Below are 7,428 nucleotides of genomic sequence, written 5' to 3' on the forward strand. Positions count from 1 at the left end.
TGATGTCCGGCGATTATTTTTTTTCTTTTAACGACGACATGATAACAGAAATTTTAGTCCATACAAATTCTAGACTTGAAATAATGTGAACAAAAAGGAAGATGTTCGTTTCTCTAAATTATAAAAACACGGATCGAGATGAAGTTGAAGCCCTAATAGAATTACTGGCCTGGTGTTCAATTTTTAAGTCATATCGCAAAAATATCAATTCAGTTTTCTCAACAGATAGCTTCGGTAGACCGTTTTCTGGGGAATAATATCATTTAAGCGATGTCAAATTTTGTCACTGGGCTTAAGGTTTAATAATTTTCAAACTTGTCAGACAAGAGAAATTACTGATCCTGCAGCAGCAATATCTTATGTTTTTAATAAATTTATTCAGAATTGTCAAGACAGTTACAATTTAGGCGAACATGTGTGTGTGTGTGTGTGTGTGTGTGTGTGTGTGTGTGTGTGTGTGTGTGTGTGTGTGTGTGTGTGTGTGTGTGTGTGTGTGTGTGTGTGTATGTGTGTGTGTGTGTGTGTGTGTGTGTGTGTGTGTGTGTGTGTGTGTGTGTGTGTGTGTGTGTGTGTGTATGTGTGTGTGTGTGTGTAGATGAAACACTAATTCTGTTTAGAGGTCATTGTCGATCAAATGTTTATATTCTGAAAAAAACAGCAAAATACGGCATAAAACTTATGCCGTATTCATATTTACTTAATGCCTACGTATACACGGGAAAAAACTGTGGTGGTCAGAACCTTCAACCTGAGAAGAGGAAACTACAGATACCTACGCAAAGTGTTATTCGCCTAGCAACACCAATTCTTGGCAGCAATCGCAATATAACGGCCGATAATTGGTTGTCTTCGATTGCGTTAGTAAAAAAAAAAAATTGAAGCGAAAATTAACTTATGCAGTTACGTTAAAAAAAAATAAAAGAGAAATACCACCAGAATTTTTTCCAGATAAAATTAGACCGATTGGTTCAAGCTTGTACGGCTTTACTAAATGTATTACATTATTATCACATGTACCAAGAAAATCTAAAGCTATAATATTTGTGTCATCAAAACACCTTTCTGAATTCACTGACAAAAAAATGATAAACCAGAAATTATATCATTTTATAATTACACAAAATATGGCGTGGATGAAGCACTGTGTTAATTATTCAACCAATCGCCAGCCAATAAGGTGACTTTCAGCTATATTTTATTATACTGTTTCTATTGGCTTTATAAATTCACACATAATAAACAAAATTATTGACTGTAATTCTACAAAAATATTTCATTTCATGAAATCATTAGCTAGAAGTTTAATTAAGAACGACACAAATAGAAAACTTAATATTCCAAATTTGCCCTCTGATATCAGAAATAGAATAATACAAACAATTAGTGATAAACAGCAGAAGACAGAGCACCATACATGAAAACAGATGTAACAAATTAGAAAAACGAAAAGCTTGTCGTTACTGTAACTATCAGAGACACAGGGTGACTAAATACAAGTGCGTAAAATGTGATACCCTAAATTTGTTAGACTGCACTAAAACGATTTGTAATAAATGCGTTGAAAAATTGTAACTTTAGAGTTTCTTATCTCGTTACTAGTGGGGAAATGAATATAAGGCGTCAAAATTCAAGATGGCGAACAGTCCGCCATCTTGTAATGATGTCCGAATTAAAGATGGCGGTGGTCGGCCAACATGGATTGTGACGTCAGTGACGCCGTATCCTGTCAGTGTTGGCAACTTGTTTTTATTGTCAGTGTTTTCAACCTGGTTGTATATAAATATTAAAATATTGAAGTAATATTTGGAAGGTTGGTAGCAAGTAGAAATGAAATAGGTATACGGGCGCTAAATCCAAGACGGCGGACAGTCCGCCATCTTGGAATCTAATATGACGAGGCCCGCCATTTTGGAATTTCCCTTTTTTCCTCTGAAAATTTAACTTTTCCCTTCTTTCCCTGTGGTAATTTCCCTTTTTCCTTTATACCCTGAGGGAATTATTCTTTTCCCTATTGAGGGAAAGATTTTGTATATAAGTTGCGCGCGTGAGAAAAATGAAATATATTATTGCGTAGGTGTGTGTATGTGAATAAAAATTTAAAGAATGATCCTGGTCGCGTTGCCGTGCACCGGGAGGTGTCGCAAGCCACTCCAGACCACGACGTGGCTGGTGCACCAGGAGAAGGCGGCTGCGTGTTTGTAGTCGTGCGTGCGTGCGTTTACGTAGCGGCGCGGAGTTTTTGACAGTGCGAGGTGTGGTACGCGACTGAAGAACTTCTGACAAACATCGCCTACGGTTGAGCGTCCTATTTTGAACGTCCGTTACAGTGGTAGGCGCGAAAGCGCCACACCCTACCGAACAATCGCAGCGCCGGATTCAAAGTGGCCGCGCATGCGCAACACTTAGACCGTTACTGCTGCTACCACCACCGCTGCTGACAAGAGCCTACATGTAAATTAAAACTTAACACTGATCACAAACATAGGAATGCGGTAAATTATCGTAATGCAAAAAACTCTCTCTCACTCTGTGTATGTGTGTGTGTGTGTGTGTGTGTGTGTGTCGATGTGTGTGTTCGAAAACTTTCAATAATATATCGCGTAAACATTCATTCAGCATTAAGACATTGTTTATATGATGCCCATATAGAAAAAAATATCTAGGAAGTGTGTGTGTGTGTGTGTGTGTTAAAAGACTCCCACGATCGACAGTAGCGTCACGCAGCACACTATACTCTTACATGAATTATTACAAATAAATTAGTAAATTTACACCAGGAATTAAATATATATGGTGAGCACAATGTTTGCAACAATTAATTGATATTAGTTAAGCAAAAAAATATCTTTTAACGCCTCCACATATAATATAAACGTGATATATAATATGGATCATTGTAACAGAAGAAAATTAAAAATATATACTCTTTTTTTTAGTTTTATTTAATCGAATAAGAAATAAAAACCTAGAGTTTATGCAGTATTAATAAGTTTATTTAAATAATCTACATATGATTATATGAAAAGTACAATCATATATAATAGAATTATCTTACAAATTTATTTGCAATAAATAAATGGTAGCACTAAATATTATTTCTTTAAATCTTATAGATCGGAAAAATAATTGAAAATAATTAGAGGCATAAATACATAGCAGACCGAATTCAAAACCGACCAACCAGATAGAAAACGTAGACCATTACTGCTGGCACCACCAGTAAATAAGTATAAAAGTATGTAAGTAAGTTAAGTGAGAATGGATGTACATTTAGGATGATACTGGGATCGTGGCCGTTGCACCGCCACGGGGTGGAGGAGCGTTACCCGCTCCTCCAGTACCCGAACGTGGTTCGTGCACCAGGAGGTAGCGGCGGCCTCAGTTGCGGGTGTTCTCGCGTGTGTGCGTTGACGTAGCAGCGCAGATTTGTTGACAGTGCGAGGTGTGGCGCGTGACTAAAGAACAGGTGACAAAAATGGTCTCAGGTTGGAAATCCCATTTTGAACGCCCGTTACAGTGTTACGCGCGAAAGCGCCACACCTTACCGACCAATCGCAAAATTGGATCCAAAGCGACCGCGCATGCGCAACACGGATATAAGACCTTCGTATTCTCTCCTACAATGCCTACGCATCCAGTCGAACTCGAACATGTTTGAACAGGAAAACTACCATACACAAACAACGACTATCCATAGTTTGACTATCCGACGTTGAAGGCACGTGTCTGGTGTCAGTTAAGAGCGACCATGAACATTTCTGAACTGTGTTTATCGTGTAATTCTATGAAACGACCAGGCATTCTCTCAGTAGTTTAATAGCGTAAGTAACCAGAAGCGGACTATTATTTTTTAAGATTTTGTCTTCCCCGAAAGAAAAAAAAATTATTAAACACTTTCCTCACAATTTTTCACAACCTGATAGTAGATAATTCTATTACCAAATCATGTAACGGGCCTTGGAACCACTACATATAGCAATGGTAAAAACTATCGTTTTAAATAAAACAATAGCCCGTAAACATTTGCTGTATGAGAGATTTAAGTGTTTTTTGTTTTGTGTGTGTGTGTGTGTGTGTGTGTGTGTGTGTGTGTGTGTGTGTGTGAATAATAATTTAGACAGACTTCGAGGATGATCCTGGTCGTCGAGGCGTCTGCGCCTGTAGTCCCTTGCCTGTGTCGGCGGAGCGACGCAAAGATTATTACAGTGCGGCTGGCGGCGCTCTACTAAATAATCGGCAGACCGACGCGGTCCGAGGTCGGCGAAGCGTTTCGCATCAAATGTGCCGCACCCTGTCGCAAACAATTGCGGCGTTGGAATTCGAGTCGGCGCATGAGCACTAGAGTGCGAATACGAATTCTAAGAAAGCACTAATCAACAGTTTTTTTTTGTCAACGATTAAACAGTATCTACCGAGAAAAACCTTGACTTGGTACTCACCAAGTCAGTTTTCACCGGTTAAATGCAGTTTTGTATAGTAGGCATAAATAAGCGGAAAACCTCCTACCATATACAAACAACGATTATCTATAGTTTGACCATGAAGAAACACACACATGTCACGACCAGTAGAAACACAACCGTCTTAAGTGCCCCACCCAAACCGCCGTTGAAGCCACGTTCCTGGTAGGTACAATAAAGTGGTATCAGTTACGAGCAACCTTGAACATTTCTGAACAGAAATTCAGAGAAATCAAAAGATTCTCTATTTTTAAAGATTGTGTATTCCGCGAAAAAGAGAAACTTATTTATTAAACACTCTCCTCACCATTTCTCACATAACCTGATAGTAGATTAATTTATTATCAGATCATGTAACGGGTCTTAGAACCACTATATATAGCAATTGCAAAATCTATAATTTTAAATAAAACAATAGCCCTTACACATTTGCTTTATGGGGGTTTAAAGTGTTGTTTTGTTTTGTGTATAATAAATTGAATGTGTATTGATGTTATGTTGTGCGGGTAATGTGTTGTAGTCTTGAAAAGTACTATTTTCCTATACTCCTTTTAGAATTATAAAATTTAACACCTATTCGAAAACGACATTGAAATTTTCCCAACAATCTCCTTGAATATTAATTTTGTCATGTTTCCCACCTGCTGGTCAATCTCATCGTTGTCTAGACGAACCTTAACGTTACATGTAACGTTAACATATCGTTACATGTACATAATGATGTTGATGATGACTATGATGGATTTGTAGAAGAAAAGGTTGAGGGGGTTACCCCCACCACGTCTACGGTGATAAAATAAATGAGACTAAGGAAGTTATCTTTGATCTCCCATTCGAAGTTCAGCAACGATCAAGGAAGGAGTTATTAACATCATCATCGCCAAAAAATAAGTCTGCTCACACTGTTAGCATCATCACAGCATCATTAAAATCAGAAAATGCATTGGTTAACGTCGATAATATGTTTTTTTTTAATCCTTTTTTTAACACCCCCAAAGTGACCGGTCCTTGCCGTTAGGCTTTAACACAATCACTTCAGGGTGTAATGGTAGTCGTCTACCCCGTGTCTCGCCCTCTCCTAGGGCCAACGTCGATGATATTAGTTTCTCATTACCTAACGCAACTTTAAATAATAATGACAAAACCGCATTGAAAAAACCGTAGTAAATGTTACGCAGTGTTACCAATAGTAAACGCTACTAATACCAATATCTCATTACCTAACATAACGTTACATATACATAATGATAATGATGATGACTATGATGTATTTGTACAAGAAAACGTAAAGGGGATTACACCCACCACGTCTACGGTGATATAATAAAGGGGACTAAAAAGGTTATCTTTGACCACGCATTCGCAGTTGAGCAACGGTCATGGAAGGAGACATCGAGTATCTCGGCTTCCTCGGTAACCGAAGTGAATTTATAGTTAAAGAACTCGCTGTTGTCAGTGTCAGTGGATGCTACATGATAATTCATTTTGGTTCACCGTACCCACGCGCATTCAAATTGAAATAATAATTCGAATTCAAATCGAAATATAAGCGATATCATAACGATGTTTGAATGATACAAGAGGACGCACCAAAGCCGAATTACATCGTAACCTGTCCGTACAACAAAACTACATCCAAGTGGAAAATGCGCGTTACAAACCGGATGTTTCTACATGGAGTGGTTGAAATTGTGTAAAAAGCCGATGGATCTGGTCAGAGAAACGGATCGTTTGAAAATACACACGTAAACAACAAAGAAGAATTGGCCATGAACGGTTTTTACTATTCCTTCGACGATTTGTGCATAAGATGTTGTTGATGCAACGAACCGATTAACTCGCGCAATTTACCAAAATGTAGGAATTGCATCAGGGAAAACATACCGCTGTCATTAAAGTCTATCGTACCTCGAAGAGGGCTGTCGCTGTAGAGCTCAGTCTGCTGCAAGATGGTGACAAAGCCACATCTTTGGTTAGAGATCTCAATTATAGTTGTAGCCTTCCATCTTGGCTTAATGCCGGGAATATTATTTATACTTGCTTTGTTGGTTACATAGAATCATTTGCAAGAAAAAATTTAAAAACAAAAAATAAATTAATAAAACGATATAAAAACCAGTTTGAGTGTTTTATAGTAGGCCTATAGGGGAGAGATTATTCATTTAAAAAAGATTTTCAACGCGCCGCGGTTGCTACCTCCAGGGTGGTGTGGAAATGCAACTGGTAATTAGGTTCAGTTTCAAGATGGATGTTGATATAGACGCATCGGTGTGGTTAGTTCGTTATTTCACCTATCGTCGGGTAAGGACGTTGCGACAGCTGATTAAAATTGTAAACGCAACGTTCCCGCATGATTTGAGTACGAATATAGATTTAGATCGTTTCAATACGGTTAGAGTGATGTTCACGTATAACGCGACCTGCTATGAAATTCACAGTCGGTTGCAAGAATATCTTTATAATTTGAAGATAGATACTGTTGATTGTATGTGTAGACGTCTTATCAGTTGTGGTGGAGGTGGTGGTGGGGATAAGGAATATTAAAAGACAGTTATGCAACAGATCTTCGATCAAGGCGAGATGATGAAGGTATAACCTTCATAGGTTATACTTTTATAGTATAAAGAGAGATACTGTTGATGGTATGTGCAGATTTCGTATTGGTTTTGGATGTGTAATGGTGGAGATGGAGTATTTTAAGACACGGTTTTGTAATAGACCTTCATTCGAGGTGAGGTGGCGGAAGTGCCCACATGGTTGGTGTCTTTATTACAAGGCGGACAGATAGCGGACCTATATCATATAAAGAATGTTCTCGACGTACTGTTCCCGACATCAATAATCACGGTGACTGATACTTTACCAAATACATTTCTCTTAGGTTTACCATACAGAATAACGTGGAGAATATCGAATGCGAGGTACCGGGCATCATCGATTGGATTGTTGTGAGAGAGTGTGATATCTG

Source organism: Lycorma delicatula, chromosome 4 (genome assembly GCF_047948215.1).
Source record: "Lycorma delicatula isolate Av1 chromosome 4, ASM4794821v1, whole genome shotgun sequence".
NCBI classification, from domain to species: Eukaryota; Metazoa; Arthropoda; class Insecta; order Hemiptera; family Fulgoridae; genus Lycorma; species Lycorma delicatula.